The sequence below is a fragment of the Lissotriton helveticus genome, chromosome 6 (assembly GCF_964261635.1).
Source record: "Lissotriton helveticus chromosome 6, aLisHel1.1, whole genome shotgun sequence".
Lineage (NCBI taxonomy): Eukaryota > Metazoa > Chordata > Amphibia > Caudata > Salamandridae > Lissotriton > Lissotriton helveticus.
Genome location: NC_136067.1, coordinates 1,157,572,292 through 1,157,591,501, shown reverse-complemented (window position 1 = coordinate 1,157,591,501; position 19,210 = coordinate 1,157,572,292). Strand labels below are relative to the sequence as shown.

Sequence of the window (19,210 nt, the reverse complement as noted above, 5' to 3'; positions counted from 1 at the left end):
CGTGAAGCGGAAGATTCCAGGGATGACTCTTTGTACATCAAAGTTTTTACAATTATGTGTCACATTAAAAATATATAGCACTCCGACAAAGTAGTAAGATTATAAAACTTTAATAATTTATAAATATATACAAGAAAACAAAAATAGTAATAACATATAAACATTTTTAGAGAAAAACAACGAAGTAGCGGTCGGCTGTGCGAATAGTCCCAACGCAGCACAACGTCCAGATTTCCGGCGTGGGGCGTCGCGGGGGGTGGGTCATCAGTAGCAAACTGTTGTGCGAATAGTTCCAAGGCAGCAGAACGCGCCGAAATCTAGATGACACGAAAGTGATGTCTAGTAAGTTGCCACCCAGCAAATAACGGCGTGGGGCGTCGCGGGGGGTGGGTCATCAGTAGCAAACTGTTGTGCGAATAGTTCCAAGGCAGCAGAACGATGGCACCAAGGTGATGTCCAGTAAGTTGCCGCACTGGTTTTGGTATCCTACAATGCTGCTCCGAATAACGGCGTGGAGCGCCCCGGGGGAGGCGGCGTGAACGGGCCTCTCCAGGTGGAGTCTCATCTGTTTTAGTGGGGCGCCCCTTTACCGTTTCAGTTGCCATTCCGTCCGCTTTTGGTCCACTGGGTCAAAATCCGCCATTCAGCTGAGTTGCGCCCACTCTTGCGGTGCAGCGATAGGCGGCTGCCACAGGACTCTCAAAATGGCGGCAGGCTCTTTCCTTTTTGGGCGTGGTCCACTGAAATGGCCCTGGGACACCTTGGAAATCGGACGCTTGTCTGCTAGGTCTTGGACCCCATTCTCGAAAGCGTCCCCTCCGCCTTGAGAATTCATCAAAAGTTTTGGGGGCCCCGACTCCTGCAGGCTTCTGGTGGGGAGCGGCTGCCATGATTGCTCGCGGAATGACCACGACGGAGCTACGAGATGGTGGTGCTCTCATGCTGACGCCAGTTTAGTCTGAAACATCCAGAAACAAGGTGGGGCTTTCATCGTTTGGGGGAAAAAAAAAGTTTTCATCCAATGAAAAGTGTTGTTTTTAGGTCATATGATCAAGCCTTCCATCATTCGGAAACCAAAAGTAAAATGAACCAATGAAAAGTTTTATAAACAAGTCACATGACCTGTTATGCGGCATAGGGTATAAAATGCGGAGAAAATACGTTGGCACGTGAGGCGGCGTCAGTAGCGGACCGATGTGCGAATAGGCCGAAGGCAATACAACGCGCCAAGATCCGGATGGCACCGAGGTGGTGTCATAGTTGAGAGTTCTGAGCAGCGGTTGTAACACTGTCTGAAGCTTATTTGCAGCTGCTGTAGCTTCACTACGCGCCAAGATCCGGATGGCACCGAGGTGGTGTGTAGCAAGTTGCCGCACTGGTGTGGCCATCCTACAATGCTGAAAGTCGGCGTGGGGCGCCCCGTTGGCCTGTGAGTTTGCGTCAGTAGCGGACCGATGTGCGAATAGGCCGAAGGCAGCACAACGCGCCAAGATCCGGATGGCACCGAGGTGGTGTCTAGTAAGTTGTCGCACTTCTGTGGCCATCCTACAATGTTGAAAGTCGGCGTGGGGCGCCCCGTTGGCCTGTGAGATGGCGTCAGTAGCGGACCGATGTGCGAATAGGCCGAAGGCAGCACAACAATATTTTCTGACTGACACCACAAGGCGCTGAGATGCCAAGATCCGGATGGCACCGAGGTGATGTCTAAGTTGCGGACTGATGTGCGAATGGGGCCAAAGGCAGCGTAACAATATTTTTTGTATGGAAGATACCACTAGGCGTTGAGATGCCAAGATTCGGATGGCACTGAGGTGATGTCTAGCAAGTTGGTGTGGTCATCCTACAATGCTGAAACTCGGCGTGGGTCGCCCCATTAGCCTGTGAGATGGCGTCAGTAGCGGACCGATGTGCGAATAGGCCGAAGGCAGCACAACGCGCCAAGATCCGGATGTCACCGTGGTGGTTTCATAGTTGAGAGGCACTTCATCTGCAGTGGGGCGCCGAGATCCGGATGGCACCGAGGTGATGTCTAGCAAGTTGCTGTACTGGTGTGGTCATCCTACAATGCTGAAACTCGGCGTGGGTCGCCCCATTAGCCTGTGAGATGGCGTCAGTAGCGGACCGATGTGCGAATAGGCCGAAGGCAGCACAACGCGCCAAGATCCGGATGTCACCGTGGTGGTTTCATAGTTGAGAGGCACTTCATCTGCAGTGGGGCGCCGAGATCCGGATGGCACCGAGGTGATGTCTAGCAAGTTGCTGTACTGGTGTGGTCATCCTACAATGCTGAAACTCGGCGTGGGTCGCCCCATTAGCCTGTGAGATGGCGTCAGTAGCGGACCGATGTGCGAATAGGCCGAAGGCAGCACAACGCGCCAAGATCCGGATGTCACCGTGGTGGTTTCATAGTTGAGAGGCACTTCATCTGCAGTGGGGCGCCGAGATCCGGATGGCACCGAGGTGATGTCTAGCAAGTTGCTGTACTTGTGTGGTCATCCTACAATGCTGAAACTCGGCGTGGGTCGCCCCATTAGCCTGTGAGATGGCTGTTCTTTGGATTTGGGCCTGGTCCACCAAAATGGCCCTGGGACACCTTAGAACTCGGACGCTCGATTTTTTTTTCCTTTCCTGTACATGCAAAAAAAGGTAAATGCCCGGTACGTTACACGCTTCATCTGCCACGATGAACTCTCCAGAGGAACCGAAAAAAATATAGTTGTGGTAACTATACCATGCATCGTCATATGGAGAGGTGGCACCAATTAATTATAGTGCTGCATAAAAGAGAGATTTGGAGGAGAACCCCTGACCTGCTAGTACATTCATCAAAGAAGTGGCACTGAGAGCTTCAGAGGCAAGGGAAACGGTCCCAAATATTTAGAAGAACTTTGGAAAGATTAAAATGACATGTTTAGATTGTGGCAAATTAATTTCATGTGGACAGATGAGTGTTACTCTAATAAATACAGCATATGAACATCATCATAGTCGATGGTTGGTAGAGACATTTTGACTATATCCTGGACCTGCCCGTCCTCGCCCAAAATGGCGCCAGAATAAATGGGACTCGTAACTCCTTGTTGTGTACTGGTTGCAGAACCTTGAAATCACGAGATACGTATGCAGTTTTGAAGCACATGGCGGGCGGGGACGAGAATTGATTGAATATTTCGACATCCCTATTGATATTAAGTTCTGATGTGTTATTGATTACTGTACTGTTGAAAGTTCGAATTAACGTCACCCATGGTACTTGCCCGCAAATGTATATCTAGATAATTTTATTGTAACTGGCCCTGTCGTATTTTAATTATAAAATGTACGTCCACCGATTCCGTAACTGTTAGACACCTTAGTTCTTGCAACCTAATGGCCCGCCCGTTACGTTCCTCTACAGTGTAAATGTCTATTCATCATATACGATTACAGTTTGCTCTGTGGCAGGCCCACGTGGTTATAGGCTCGTATTTGTATAATGAAATTTTCTCAATAAAGGTTTTTAAAAGAAAACATGGTAGTAGTATATACATTGGTAAAGTTTTTAATAATAGTGACTGTTTTAGAATCATTAAAAGGCAAGTGAAATAAAGCAGTCCAATTACATGAAGGGTAAAAGGTATAATACGAAGGAACGCAGTAAAGATAAATGGTCAAGGGCTGTTGTGTTTTCTATTCCTGCAACATAAAGTGATCGATAAGAATCTCATATTCAGGCGTATCGGCGACTAAGACAGCAGGTCGACCCTCTTTTGCTCAACGGCTCCGTCATGGGACGAAGAAACGCTCTTTTTCTCGAAAAAAGAATATATTTTACTTGCAGGACAGTTGTAAAATTTCCGGGAAAGTACATTAGCCTGGAACATTATAACATATATTTAAGAAAAAATAATGTTCGGAAGTAATGAAAAGCGTAATTTTTAGGTCATATGACCAAGCCTTTCATCATTACAATAAGAAAAGTAAAATGAACCAATGAAAAGTTTTATTAACAAGTCACATGACTTGTTATGCTTACGTTACGCGCTGCGCGCCCCGGATGACTTCCGGATGCGCTAACGCGGCGCGTCATATGACGCATTACGCGACAACGCAGGTACAGAATATAGTCAAAATGTCTCCACCAACCAGCGGTCGGAACACAACCCCTTTCAGCAGGCTAAATAGTTCTGTTAAATGACAACAGAAGGGACAGGCAACAAGAACCATCAGTCAAAGAGGGGAGAGCTAGTTCTTCTCTACCGGGTTACATTGGGGCGCTACCGGAACTGATCGAATTGGTAGTCTACAGTGTTTCTGGATGTTTCAGACTGAAGCTGGGGTTAGCATGAGAGCAGCACCATTTCGTAGCTCCGTCGTGGTCATTCCGCAACCAATCATGGCAGCCGTTCTTTATCGTTATTTTGGGCGGGGTGGGTGGCGGAGCCGAGCTGTTTTGCAGCCATCATTGTGTGGAGTTCAGTTCATCTCACTAGTTTTGTATTTGTCATGAGGGGTTGTTCCTAATGTTTCTATTTTAGCGAGGTCAAAAAGAGATCCCATTAGTGGCCTACTGATTTTGCTCGATTCCTTTTCTTTTTTTTTTACACGATTTTTCGTTATCTGCAAAGACTAAACAGAGTATTGCGACTCTGTGTTTGTTTGTAAATAGAGAATGAACCAAAGAGAACTAATTCTAAAACAGTAAATACTTGGATAACAATCAATCAAATGGAGAGAGAAGCAGGCACGACGGATTACAATGGGGGCAAAGACCTGCGTTAACTACCTTTCACTATCTGCAAAGAGAGAGTACTCCTAATAGAAATGAGGGGGGGGGGCACCATTCAAAGCAGATCAGTGTGCATAAACACGAAAATGTTTTCACTTACCACGTACTTGACATTCGACAGCTTATGATATTTGCTATTAAAAAACCATTGAAATTCACTGAAAAAACCATAGGTTATAGACCATATATAGTTAGGAATTAGCATTTACAAAACCTTGAAAATTCACTGAAAAAACCATAGGTTATAGACCATATATAGTTAGGAATTAGCATTTAAAAAACCTTATTTTACTCACACAAAACCATTGAAATTCCATATATAGTTAGTTGCACTAACTATATATCGCGCACCTGCAATCCACTGCTGATCATGTCACATATTACATCATTCATGACATGGTCAGTGACATCACTGATGACATCACTGATGACATCTCAAATGACATCACTGATGACATCACTGATGACATCTCATTTGACATCATTCTTGTGCTAATACGATAAACCTCTTCAGACTCTAATATAACCTTAGATACACTCAGTGTATACAGACACTCACACACTTCCACTCATCCATGGAGTTACTCACACACCCAGTCAGTCATGCAAAGAAACAATCTCATCTCCATTTCTTCAACTATACAGTTAAACACACCTTACTTATTGAAACATATACTAACACATATTTACTCTCTTACACAATCCCTGATACAAGTTCACAATGATCGATACAACCACTCACTCATTCGGTGGCTCTCATGCACAGTTATTTATATATGCCAACTCTCACATGTACTGTGTTTTACATATGTACTTACTATGACATGTAGCATTGAGATATCCATTCACTCATCAATACACTCATGCACACAGTCAACTGCCCATGTAGCTGTTTCCACATGCACTCTTGAACTCATACACCTAGTGAATAAACTGTTCACACATCTATGCATAGAGTCACACACCTTCCAGCCACCCCCACACAAACTCAATCTCCCATAGAAATACTTGGGCAAGCAATTAATAACACATATAGCCTCTCGTATAGCTAATGATCAACACATGCAGCAGTTTACAGAACAACAGACATAATGATGCACAAATTAAGACAGTTTAGTCACTAACCCATGCATTCAGTGAGACACATTTAATCACTCACTCATACAGTCAGTCACGCACCTACTAAATCCTTCATCCAGACACTTATACATCCACTCATTCTTCAATATGTAAGATATATTTTAACTTTACAGAAACATACAGTCACTGGATGTTGTCATCAGTGATGTCATCAGTGATGTCATTTGAGATGTCATCAGTGATGTCATCAGTGATGTCACTGACCATGTCATGAATGATGTAATATGTGACATGATCAGCAGTGGATTGCAGGTGCGCGATATATAGTTAGTGCAACTAACTATATATGGAATTTCAATGGTTTTGTGTGAGTAAAATAAGGTTTTTTAAATGCTAATTCCTAACTATATATGGTCTATAACCTATGGTTTTTTCAGTGAATATATATATATATATATGTATATATATATATATTTTTTATATATATTTAGATAAATATATCTTCATAGTGCATAGATGTGGAGTTAAGATTAGTAAATATATACTTACCTAAATATCAGTCAATCAATCAAACAATCAATCAGGATTCATAAAGCGCAGGAAATCACCTGTGAGTGTTTCAAAGTGCCGTAGTTGCTAGCTGCTTCATGGAGAGAACAGTAAAAAGAAGGCAAAAACAAGAGAAATCACTCAGAAAAACAGGAGAAAGGAAGAAAAAAGCAGTAAAAAGACGAGGCAAAAGCAGGAGAAAGCACTAAAAAAAATGGAGTAAAGGAGGGAGAAAGTAGTAAAAAAGGAGGCAAAAGTAGGACAAAGCACTCCGAAAAACAGAAGAGAGGAAGGACACAGCAGATTAAAATGAGGCAAAAGCAGGAGAAAGCACTCAGAAAAACAGGGAAAAGGAAAGAGAAAGCAGCACAAATATTGGTAAATGCATTAGATTTTTCCTATGTGATCCTTAATAATTTTTTGGGGGGTTTTAATTTGTAGCTTTGTGCTTAGTTGTGCAATGTAATTTACTGAAACTGAGGAGTCAGACATAGAATCTACCGTGGACTCTGCAAATGAAGATCTTATCTCGGGCGAAGAGAGAGGAAGTCTCCCAAACACAGCTGACACTCTGAAAAGGGCTACACCCCGCCATAATAAATCTAGGAAGATACCCTTACGTACTTTAAGAAAATCTGAGAGCGATGGCTCTGAGGCAAGTAACAAACTTCAGTGGGATTATTCGTTTGCCACAACCAGCCTTGCAGGCTTAGGAGGGCCAAGAGTTTGAGAAGGAGACCCGGGAGGGCCCGGGGAATAAACCAATTTACCTCCCTCAAATACCCTGATCTATGCCAAGCTCAAGTCCATTCAAAGTGAGGCTCATCAAGAACATAAGAGAGCCCAGCTAACCACGATGAAAATACAAGGGGCTATTGGGAAAAATACTAAGGCATGCTCAGAGGTCATAGCCAGGACAGCTGCCCTAGAGGAACGAATCATAGGGCTTGAGGCCGGATTACAAAACACCGAAATAAAAACTACGGCTAACGATGAAAGGCTCGCAGACATAATGTGGAAGTTGGAGGACTCTGAAAACCGGCTTCGTAGGAACAAATTACGACTCTTAGGGATTGAGGAGAAGGCTGAGGGACAGGATATTAGAGGGTTTGTTCTGAAGCTATTCAAAACTACATTTCCGGAGCTCTTGCATTGGTGTTGGGAAACCGAGATACAGAGAGTGCATCGGTTTCCCATTATGTTGAAAATAAATGCTGGCCCCGAAGTCAAACCCCGAGCTATATTGATATTTTTCGGCAATTTTTTGCTGAGGCAAGCTATTTTTGAAAATGCCCGTCCGGATGCAAGGAGATCTGCAGAGGGCCACACATTTTACGTGCGGCCCGATATTTGCCATGCAACAATGGAACGGAGGTGGCGGCTTCGTCAGCTGATCACCCCTTTTCAAAAAAAGGGATGCAAATTGTTTTTGATGAACCCTGCACCGTTAAAGGTTATCTTTCGTGGTAAGATACGGGTATTTTCCTCAGAAATCCAAGCTGAAAACTACCTGAAGGAACTCACCGTTGGCTAACAAGCTTGTGAAGGTTTTCTTATATGCCTTCAAGTTGTTCTCTGTATTTTCCCCTGAGGTTTTTTTGGATCTTTTTTCTATTTTCTTTTTCTCTCTTCTTCAGGTTGTTTATATGGACAGGGAGTGACCAGGGGACACTCAGGAAGTGGGAGGCATCAAAAGGGTCTGAGGACCTTTTTTGCCAGTTTATTGGGTTGGAGGGGTTTAGGGTGGATGGGGGGTTCAGGAAAGGGGATGAGCTACAGGGTAAGGGAAGGTTTGGATCGGGTTTGTTTTTGGGAATAGTTTAATTCAGCCAGGATGGGCACAATCTTTTAGCTGGTCATATATCAGGAATGTTTTTCCAGTTGCATGGCTAATATCAGGATAGCATCTATAAATATTTGCGGGCTAAATGAACCAGCTAAACGGCGTTGGATTAGAGAGGATGTGCGTTTTTTTGCGGGCAGATATTATCTGCCTCCAAGAAACTCACATCGAAGCCAGTCGGTATAAACCTCTGGAGTTTGAGGGTTTTCAGTTGGCTTCATGGACTAAATTAGAGGCAAAGATTAAAGGAGTCACCATTCTAGCACGATGGGGAAGGGTCAATATAATTCGCTCCTCTGCTGATGTTTATGGTCGCTGGGTTATTATTCATGGTAAATTTCAGAATAAAGATCTTACACTATGCTCAGTATATGGTCCGGTACTTGACGACCCAGAACTATGTAAGTGGTTGAATCTGGAGCTGGTCGGCTGGCCAACTCCGTTTATATTATGTGGTGACTTCAATATAAATATCGACTGTGAACTTATTAATCAATCGGGGGTAGTATATGCTGGTAGAAAACCTAAGGTCTATAGGGCTCTACGGCAAATGATTGAACTCCACGGTTTTATCGATGCTTGGGCTTCTTTTAGAAGGATTGACCCTGGATTTACTTTTTTTTCTGCACCACACAAAACGCACTCCAGGCTTGATTATTTTTTCATTTCTCCAACTCTGGCTCAAGGCTCTAGCATTACTAGATATCCAAGAGTAATGTCGGATCACAATCCGCTTGTACTCGAGGTTAACATACAATCTAGTAGTAAACCTGACACATGGACGTTTAATCGTGTCCTGTTAAGAGACAGCAAGTATATCGAATCTATGGCTTTATGGATAACAAGATTTGTAAATGAAAATATAGGCAGTACTTGTGTACAAAATGTGTGGGATACACTTAAAGCCGGGATAAGGGGAGAGACTACTCGTTTTGGATAGGAAAGCCTGAAAAGGGAAAAAGGGAAATTACAGGCATTATACAGAGATCTAGAAGAGGCTGAGATCAATCTGGCCAGGGTTGTATTGGGGGGCGGGGACGGTGATCCTGCTCAAACACAGAATATAATTGCTAAGTCAGCCATAATAGAAATATTACAGGCTAAAGCAGCAAGTAAATTTCTACCTTGGCGGTCTAAAATGTTTGAGAACAGTGAAAGAGCGGGACATATGTTAGCTTCCAGAATTAGAGAAAGAGAATCTGCTATGCGCATTAAAAGTATTCTCGATCCGGAAGTAGGGTTAGTTATTGAAAAAGGTGCTATAATTCTAGCCTTACAGAAATGTTATCAAAATCTTTACAATGAAGATATTAGTGAGAACGAGGTAGTTCAGGCTGAAATCCAAAGATACCTTACGGAAATCGAGGTAGGGGCTCTATCCTCAGAAGAGATTGATATGCTAAATGCGGAAATTAAAATCGAAGAACTTTGGCTAGCTATAGATTCTCTCCCTAGTGGCAAGGCTGTTGGCCCAGACTTTTTACCGGGTGAATTCTATACGTTTTTTCGATCCCAGCTTACTCCTGTTATGTTAGAGACGTTTCGCAGGGTTAAAAAATATGCCTCCTGAATCTTGGCCAAGAGCCACAATTGGTACATTTCTAAAGAAGGGCAAGATACCATCGGATACTGGGTCCTATCGAGCAATAACTCTTATTAATAGTGATATTAAAATGTATTCCAAGATTCTTGCAAATCGGCTGTCAGGGGTGATTAAGAAGCTTGTGTCGCCCCAACAACATGGTTTCGTGCCTGGTCGCGAAACTATCGGACATATACGCCGCTCAATCGCGTTGTTTGATTATACTAAGGTTTCAGGAGACCCTATGGCTTTAATCCTGCTTGATGCGGAGAAAGCTTTTGATAGGGTCTCCTGGCCTTTTTTATGGGCTGCATTGAGGCATTATGGTCTCGGGGAGAGATTTATTCGTGCGATTCAGAGCATCCTACTGCTCAAATTTCGGTTATGGGAATTCAATCAGAAACAATCAATATACTGAAAGGAACAAGGCAGGGGTGTCCCTGCTCCCCTTTATTATTTGCAATTTATATTGATCCTTTGATTACAAATATTTTTTCTGATGTACTAATTCGTCCGGTGCGGGCTAAAGGTGGGGATACCAAAATTCTCGGCTATGCTGATGATTTAGCTATTCTGACAGATTCCCCGCAGGTAGCACTACAAGAAATTCAAATTATTACAACACAGTTCGGTGCGATTTCTGGCTATCACTTAAATGAAGCAAAAACCCCAAAAATATGTATTGACCAAATTATGTTGGCGGACCCACGGGTTGCCTGCAAGTCTAAATATTTAGGGATAGAGATCAGCTCGAAAGCTGAGGAGATAGTGGAGATCAATCTAAACCCTCTGATATGTAAAATAGAGGCCGATGCTCGTCGAATTAATAATCTTCAGTTAACGCTGATGGGTAGATGCAATGTTGTTAAAATGTTCTTCTTACCCATGATTTTATACTTTCTCAGAGCTATCCCCTTGCTGATTTGGTTTAAAAAATTAGAACGGATTACTTCTTGGTTTCTATGGGCCGGTAAACATCCTAGACGGGCTATGAAATATATGACTCTTCCTAGAGGGGGGGGGGCTGGTCGCTACCAAACTTTCAGGTTTATTATTGGTCGATAACGTTGAGACATATCGCTGAATTGTTAGATGTAGAAGGTGTAGATCACTCTGATATTTCAATTTATCATTTAATTATGGGGAAGAAGCTAGGGGACTCTTATTCAGACATATTGATTTTGCTTATTTTAAACGGGTGAGGTTTAAGGTTCTGTTGGGGGCTTTCAAAGTCTGGACGATAGTTCGGAAAATGTTTAATATTGGGAGAATTCACTTATACTCCCCTTTTGCAGGGAACACTCCACTCCCGGAAATTTTTCGGGATGGATACTTTAAAGAGTGGTCAGTACAAGGGGTTATTGTAATAGGGGATATTGTCTCTGAATCGGGGGTATTGACTTTTGGATCCATAAAGCAGAAATTCGGAATAGGTAACAGGCAACTTTTTAAGTTTCTACAGATTCGAGACTTTTTCTCTAAAAAAACTGTCAGTTGGATTAGTATTCCGTTAATGGAAGCGATTAAAGGGAACCAATCGATTATATCTACTATCTATAAATTGGTTAACGCAAAGAGGAGTGATGATCTAACTAAGCATTTTAGTCGTTGGCAGACTGGACTACACGTGGAACAAGGTGTTTGCGAGGACTCATTAGCTTATAGTCGATCTGCCACTATCTCTGCTAATCTTCAGGTTCAATGCTTCAACACATGGCTTAACTTGTATATAACTCCTCATCGTATACATCAATGGGGTGGGGTGGTGGGGGTAAACTGTCCCCGATGTGGGGAACTTGCGGCGGACAGTATTCATATGTTTGCTTCTTGCCCCTGTCTGACCCCATTGCTCAGTAAAATAGAACAACGTTTAGAACAAGTGTTTGGGTATTTGATATTATTAACACCTCAGGCTATTATGTTGGGCATAGCTGATCAAAACATGACTGAATCGGAGCGGAAGCTACTCTTTGTTGCTATGGCTGTATTGAGACTCTGTCTCGCCACTGTTTGGAAAGACCCCGCCCCCCCCCCCCCCCCCGACTTCACATGAATGGTTTAGTACATTTCTAAATGTGTGCAAATGGGAATTATCGGTATTCAGGAGAAGAGGACCTAGGGCCCGGAGGGAGGGTGAACAGATATGGGATCCCTTGACCAACTGGCTGAACTCTGAACAGTAAGGTTTAGGGTAGCCTGATAAAATTGAACTTTGTTTATGTACCCTTAATTTCTTTTTTCTTTTTTTCTTTTTCCTAATTACCCTGTAGCGATTCATCGAGGGTGGGTGGGATGGGCGGGTGGGGGTATTAAATTGAAAACAAGACTTATGACATGGATTTTTATATGCTTTCTTTTTTCTGTATGATTTTGTATATATGTCATATCTCTAATAAAAAGTTGAAATTTAAAAAAGTACTTTACTGAAACTTTTGCTAAAAAAAATACGATGCAGGCAGCCAACATGCCTAAAATGCATGTTACCTCCACAAAAAAATTGTACAGAATGCATGTTATAATAAAGAGCAAATTAATCCAAAGGCAGCAGAGGTGAAAATGTTTTTTAAACCCCCAAATCAACAGTCAGCAAACACTCTTAAAATAGGTGATGTGGCCACGGTAATATTTCACCGAGTGTGGAGCTGAAAAAACGAGAAAAAGTACTTCAAAGGCATAAATGCAATGTTGAAAAAATGGCATAATTATTTGTTATAGTCGGAGGCAAGAATGTAACAAACGGATTCGAAATGTGTGTAGACAGGACTATAGAAACAACAAAACAAAGGCAGGCTGTAAAAAAAGTATATTGGAACTACAGCAGACAGGACTTGACAAGCTACCTAAAAGAAGTGTTGTTAACAAGCCCACTCTAAAAGTGCAGCGAGAGTGATCTGAAACATTAGGCATATGTCCTCTTGTATGTACCATAGCTATCGCCTTTCCAAATCAAAGTAGAAACTATTCACGAATCTTCCGGGACTGGTGTCTCCTTCTCGTATCCTTTTTGTTTTACAAATAAAGCGAAGTGAAAGCTTTAACAAAGTGAAGACGTGGTAAACATAGGCTAAAGGATTTTACATACATAATTAATCTTACAAGTGGCATGGCGAAACTTTTTAATAGTCTCGCAACACAAAATTATTAAACACAAGAGTCTGGAATAAAAGAAGACAATGAAATCCTTTGGAAGTTTGCTTTATTTCGAAAACAGTCAGCTGGGTTGCTAACTGTGGAATTTGTTTATGGGACTGTTCATAGCTGCCAAGGTTTGAGATTGCCAAGTGTGACATTTAAATAATTTCAGTTCAATTAGGAGTGACATTCCAACGAATATGAGTGACACTTTTTGCAAGCAAAATCAAGCAATGAAGACTAGGAAAACATATAAATATCTGCAATTACAACCCATTTGAGAAACAAGACACTTGAAGAAGATGTAAAAACTGCTGGAAAGCACCAGAAAACTAAAGCATCTAGTGCCCCTTTTAAGCTGATCCTACTGTTAACCACAACGAGGACTCAGATCTGCACCACTCATTGACAGTCATTGCCATACCACTACTAACAAAAGGACGCGTCTGTAAATTTCAGCAAAGTCAATATTTGTAAAACAGCCTGTTGAAAATAAAATGTAAACCTGTATACAAAAACGCCGTCATGGAGAGTAGATGCAGTCAGTCAGAGCATGTGCATAACGAGGGGTTGGAATCAATTTAAATGTGCTAGTGTGACTGCTGAACAATTTCAAAGCAGGCCGCCCTCTGCAACAGTCTAACTTTCATAACATAATGTAAGTAATGCTGAGCCCGCACACTGCCCAGATGAACAGGGGGGCTCCTTCACATATTTGTTTTCACTTACAGGCTGTCACAGAGCAACTACACCGACACAGAATAGGAGGTACTGACCACGTGAAGTAATAGGATCGGCAGCGCTGTTGGCGCACTAGCGCTATTAATAAAATGTAAAGTACTGTACACTGAAAAGAGAAATACCTCGCTGACTGAGGCACAACTTACTTTATGAGTAGACTTCAGTAACGTTAATTGTGCAGGCCGCACCTCGCTGCAAAAACTCCCACCTCAGCAAGCACTGGCCCGGCATGATTACAGGAAGGGCTGGTGTACTGCTGGGGAAGAACTCCAGAGGCTGCCACAGTCCGTGCGGACGCCGGAGTTCAACTGATCCACCGGTCGGGACCCACGGTCATGGTGTCAGCAGCGCACCGCTGCCATTGCCACTCCCTGTAGCCACTATTTTATTTAAACTACAGCCGCCGTTCCCCACTTGCGCCATAGCGCACTTTGTGAGGCTAGTAGAGCGACAATTCTGTTCAGTTGCACCCACCGTTCTCAGTCGAGTCATGCATTCTCAGCTACCATGAAAGTACGGGAATTACACCCGTGAGTTTTAATCCATCGTTAAATATTATTTCGCCCCACAGTGCGGGCGGCCCGGCCCGGCCCGGATCAGCTTGCTGGGCAGCCGAGCCCCATTCCAGCGCCACCCGCTAACCATTGAGGAGCCGGCCTCCACCTCAAATGTCTTTACAAAATGTATGTAACGCCCTGCGCGCACCCTGTCTGTAGGACGTGACGTCGCGTCCCCACACGGCGCCACGCACAATGCCCTATATATTTAAACTGCGGCAGCTAGGGGGCAGGCAGGGCCCGGATCTCCAGGGCACATCAAATATAACATTGTAGCACTGAGAGCAGTGCACGTGACGTCGAATCTTTAACTGCTACACACTGAGCCTGCAGCCAAGCGAAGTCTGCTTTACCCGGGCCGGGCCACAGCACACTTGTGTCAGGGGAGCTGGAGCATGCGCTAGCATCTGGCGTAGGTTAATGCAGCCACTTTCAGCTCTGTCAGGTTAGAGTAAAAAATGCGTGACCATGCATTTCAGTGCGGTGATGCGGGAACACCACACTGAAATGCGTTAGCGTCACGCCAAATGCGTGATACTTGGCAGGACTGACTGTTCCCTATGCACTGGCGATCGCTGCTAATGCACCTGGCTCCTTACAGTATAAACACATTGGGGCAGATTTACAAAGAAGTGCCGCAGCGTGGCAATGCAGGCCCTATGGCTGTCGCATTCCTGTGCTTTTCCCTGCGCTGGTGCACGAATTGCTGCCATGCGCCGGCGCAGGCACCCATGCACCATGGTGCAAGGATGCCTGCGTCATGGGGAGATTGTTTTTGTGCAGGAAGGGGCACCTTCCACCACAAAAACAATCACTACAGGCATTTTCCTCTTCCTAAGTGTGCTGCAGAATGCAGCACGCATTGAAAGAGGAAAAAACTAGGATAAATTAAAACATTTCTCCTTGTTGCGCCACGCTACGCCACCCCTAGGGTGACGTAGCATTGGGACGCATTTCCAGATTTACAATTCCTCGTAAATCTGGAAATGTGTCTTGTTCCATGGGTGTTGGGTGGGAACACCCACAGCAACACCCATGGAAAGCCCCTTTCATGCAAAGTGCTGTGTGTAAAGGGGCCATATTTACAAGGACAGGAAAAGTCACGCAGGGTGGTTTTTTCCGGTCGTTGTAAATTTGAAGCAGTAACATGCGTCACCAGTACGTCACAAAAAGTTTCGTAATGGTGGCTGCCGTGGGCTTGTAACTCTGCTCCATTGTTTGAATATTAATTACAATGAGCACAGGAGAATGGGTCTATAAGCTTTTCATTGTGAAGGCTGACTTGTTTATTGGTGAATGCACAGTGGAATTATTAGGTCCTGTTACATTGCAGATTTACTCCAAAATTCCTTTCAAATATGGACTTAACCTGCAAGAAACACACATAAAATGCATGCTGCTGTCAACACAATATTTCACAAATTGCATGGTGCCAAAAATGAGAAAAAGATTTGGAAAGCATGTGAGGCAAAAATGTAATATATGAGATAAAAGTCCAAGAGAAAGGTAAAACATGCAGACAGTAAATACAAATGAAATGTGTGCAGCTGGCATGACATAATGTCAGGATTGCGTAAGAAAAAGAACTAAGGGCCAGATGTACGACCCTTACATTTTGCGACTCGCAAATTGCGTTGCTTTGCAACTCGCAAAATGGAATGTACAACAGTGTCACAGACACTGTTAGCGATTCCGAATGGGGTTGCAAATATTATAAGCCAAGCACAATTTGTGACTCCATTGGGAATGGATAGCACTCTCAGTGATGCTGGCCTGCTGGGGTCAGCAGTCCACCATGTCTGGGACTGCTTTTTAAATAAAGCATTTTTTTAAAATGCAGCCCATTTTCCTTCAGGGAAAACGAGATGCATTTAAAAATGAAGAATGAAACTTTTCCGCTTTATTTTTTAAGGGCAGGCAGTGGTCCCTGGGACCACTGCCTGCTCCTAAAAAATATTTTCTCACCCACTCACACAGGGGTCCCCTGGGGACCCCTTCCGGTTTGCGAGTGGTTTACTACCTACTTGAAGTAGGTGGTAAACTGCAAGTGTTTTGTGGCCGCAAATGGGGTCGCAAAACAATAGCACATGGCAGTGAGTCTTGCTATTTGGAAGGGACGCAAGTTCAAAATAGCGAGAGTCGCAAACGATATTTTGTGAGTCAGTGACTCGCAAAATAGCGTTTGTATATACCATTACTTTTTTTTGCAGTTGCAAACTGGCTGATCACCCGGTTGGAGCGCAAAAAAGGGTCGTACATCTGGCCCCTGATATTTAGTTTAAAGGCCTCAGAGTTAAAAATGTTATAAGCCAAGCGCCATTTGTGACTCCATTGGGAATGGATAGCACTCTCAGTGATGGTGGCCTGCTGGGGTCAGCAGTCCACCATGTCTGGGACTGCTTTTTAAATAAAGCCGTGTTTTTTAAAATGCAGCCCATTTTCCTTCAAGGAAAACGAGATGCATTTAAAAATGAAGAATGCAACTTTTCCGCTTTATTTTTTAAGGGCAGGCAGTAGTCCCTGGGACCACTGCCTGCTCCTAAAAAATGCTTTCTCACCCACTCACACAGGGGAAGGGGTCCCCTGGGGACCCCTTCCGGTTTGCGAGTGGTTTACTACCTACTTGTAGTAGGTGGTAAACAGCAAGTGTTTTGTGGCCGCAAATGGGGTCGCAAAACAATAGTACATGGCAGTGAGTCTTGCTATTTGGAAGGGACGCAAGTTCAAAATAGCGAGAGTCGCAAACGCTATTTTGTGAGTCCGTGACTCGCAAAATAGCCTTTTTTACATACCATTACTTTTTTTGCAGTTGCAAACTGGCTGATCACCCTGTTGGAGTGCAAAAAAGGGTCGTACATCTGGCCCCTGATATTTAGTTTAAAGGCCTCAGAGTGAAAAATTTGAAATAAATCCACCATATGCAGATAGCGAACACGCTTACAATATATGCTGCTGCCTCTATAATGTTTGAGAGAATGCGAGGTAAAACACAAGACAAGTACTTTAAAGGCATCTGAGTTCAATATTTCAACAAAAACATGCAGGCAGGAGTTACGAATGTAATAAATTAAAGCTAGGTCCAAAAGTTAAGCAAAAGCCATTCAAGCAGCAAACACACATAAAATGTATGCTCCGGCCATGACACTTTTTCCTAAAAATAATGTTCTTAAAAAAGTGATATCTAGTGTAAAGGTGTTGGATGCACACACGTAATAAATCAAAGTAAGGTCCAAAGTGAAAGTGCAAAACATGCAGGCAGCAGAAAGGCATGAAATGTGTGCCACTGTCACAAATATATTGCACACAGTGCGTGGTACAAAGAAGGAGGCAATTCCTAATGCAGCAGAGGTCAAAATTAGTAAAAATTTACCGTCAGTAAACATGCATAAGATGTGTGATGCCTCCATGACAAAACTAGTACCAAGGTATTAATACATGATCCAAAAAACAACTTGATTAGTTGCAAGACATCGAAATAGTAACAAGTTGAATCTAAATACATGCAGACAGGATGAGAGAACCAACAAAACAGAAACATCCTTGAAAAAAACAAGTATCATAGGAGAGGAGAGGATGTGGCACAGTGGCCAGAGCTGCTGACTCAAGAACTGGGAATCCCGGTTCTTGTCTCAGAGGCGCAATATCCTGTGATTCAAGGCAAATCATGTAATATCTCTGTGTGATAAGTTGGGCTATATCAATCTGCTAATTTAAAGTATCACTCAAGCAGAAAGAGGTACAATTTTTGAAAAAATAAGTTGGGACAAAGGAAAAAGCTCCCTGACAAGTATCACAGAAGAGGAGAGGATATGGAGCCGCTGACTCAAGAGCTAGGGGTCCTGGTTCGACTCTCAGCGGTGCAACATCCTGTGATTCTCGGAAAATCACTTACTCTCTCTGGGTGATAAGTTGCACTATATAAATCTACTCATTTAATTTAAAGTATCACCCAAGACGAAAAATCAGAAGGAGGCAAAACTTTATGAAAAAATTGTTTCACCAAAGCAGATGTTAATAGTATTTTGGCTACGGGAAACTTATATGGAAAACAGAAGAAGAACAAGCATTGGTAAATATTCTGTGGCTAATAGAATTGGAAAATAAGTAAGTGGCAAGCACAGGGACCAATGAAAAGCAAGGGGGCAGGATGTAAGTCCCTTTTAAGATTTATATTGAAAACAATAGATTTCACAAGCACGGCGCAAGTGCTGTGCAGGCAAAACCTAAAATATGAGGCAAAAGCAGGAGAAAGCATTCTGAAAAACTGGGAGGAAGCAGAGTGGTCCAGAAGCAGGGTATAACTGGGCCTGAGACCTGTTGTTATGTTTATATAAATCTGTTTACCTTGTAGATATTTTGGTTGGCGATATTTTTGTTTCTTGATTTTCTTAGCACAACATTCTTGCAGTGTTTATTTTTTTTCCTATAAACTCTTTGCAGTATACAGATATCTGCAGCTTTAGTGAATTAGCCCACATTGTTTTATCAGCATCCAAGACCCTTGACAATTTTACATACAGATTATCGGGCCTCATTTATGATATTTTGGCGTAGGGCAGCACAGCAAGGCTCTTTGCTGCGCTGCCCTATGCCAACGTGAAAGGGGAGGAATGCACTGTATTTAATCAATACAGTGCATTCCAGCCATTTCTGCCTGAGCGGGCACCTATTTGGCAGCCTAGCTCCAAAGTGGGCACCCTTGCACCGTGGTGCAAGGGCGCCTCTGTTGCATGCAGGAATGTTTTTGTGCGGGAATGGGCACGTCACTTTGTAAATGTGAAGCAGCATCAAATGTTATGGTGTTGCATGGAAAAACCCACTGCAGCGCCCCTGGAATGCATCCCAGGTGCAGACTAAGGCGATGCAGCATTTTGGCTGGTCGCCTTCTCATGATTTACGAGGTCACTGACAGCCATGAAGGGTGGCTTTGCGTGGCCTCATAAATCTTTATGAGAGCC

At 43.3% G+C, this 19,210-nt stretch overlaps 1 protein-coding gene across 4 annotated transcripts in view; it reads left to right on the top strand.

The window, feature by feature from the left end:
• The window catches only part of VIT (vitrin), a 1,808,828-nt gene that overhangs the window by 1,603,982 nt on the left and 185,636 nt on the right, over positions 1-19,210 (top strand). The window lies entirely within an intron of this gene.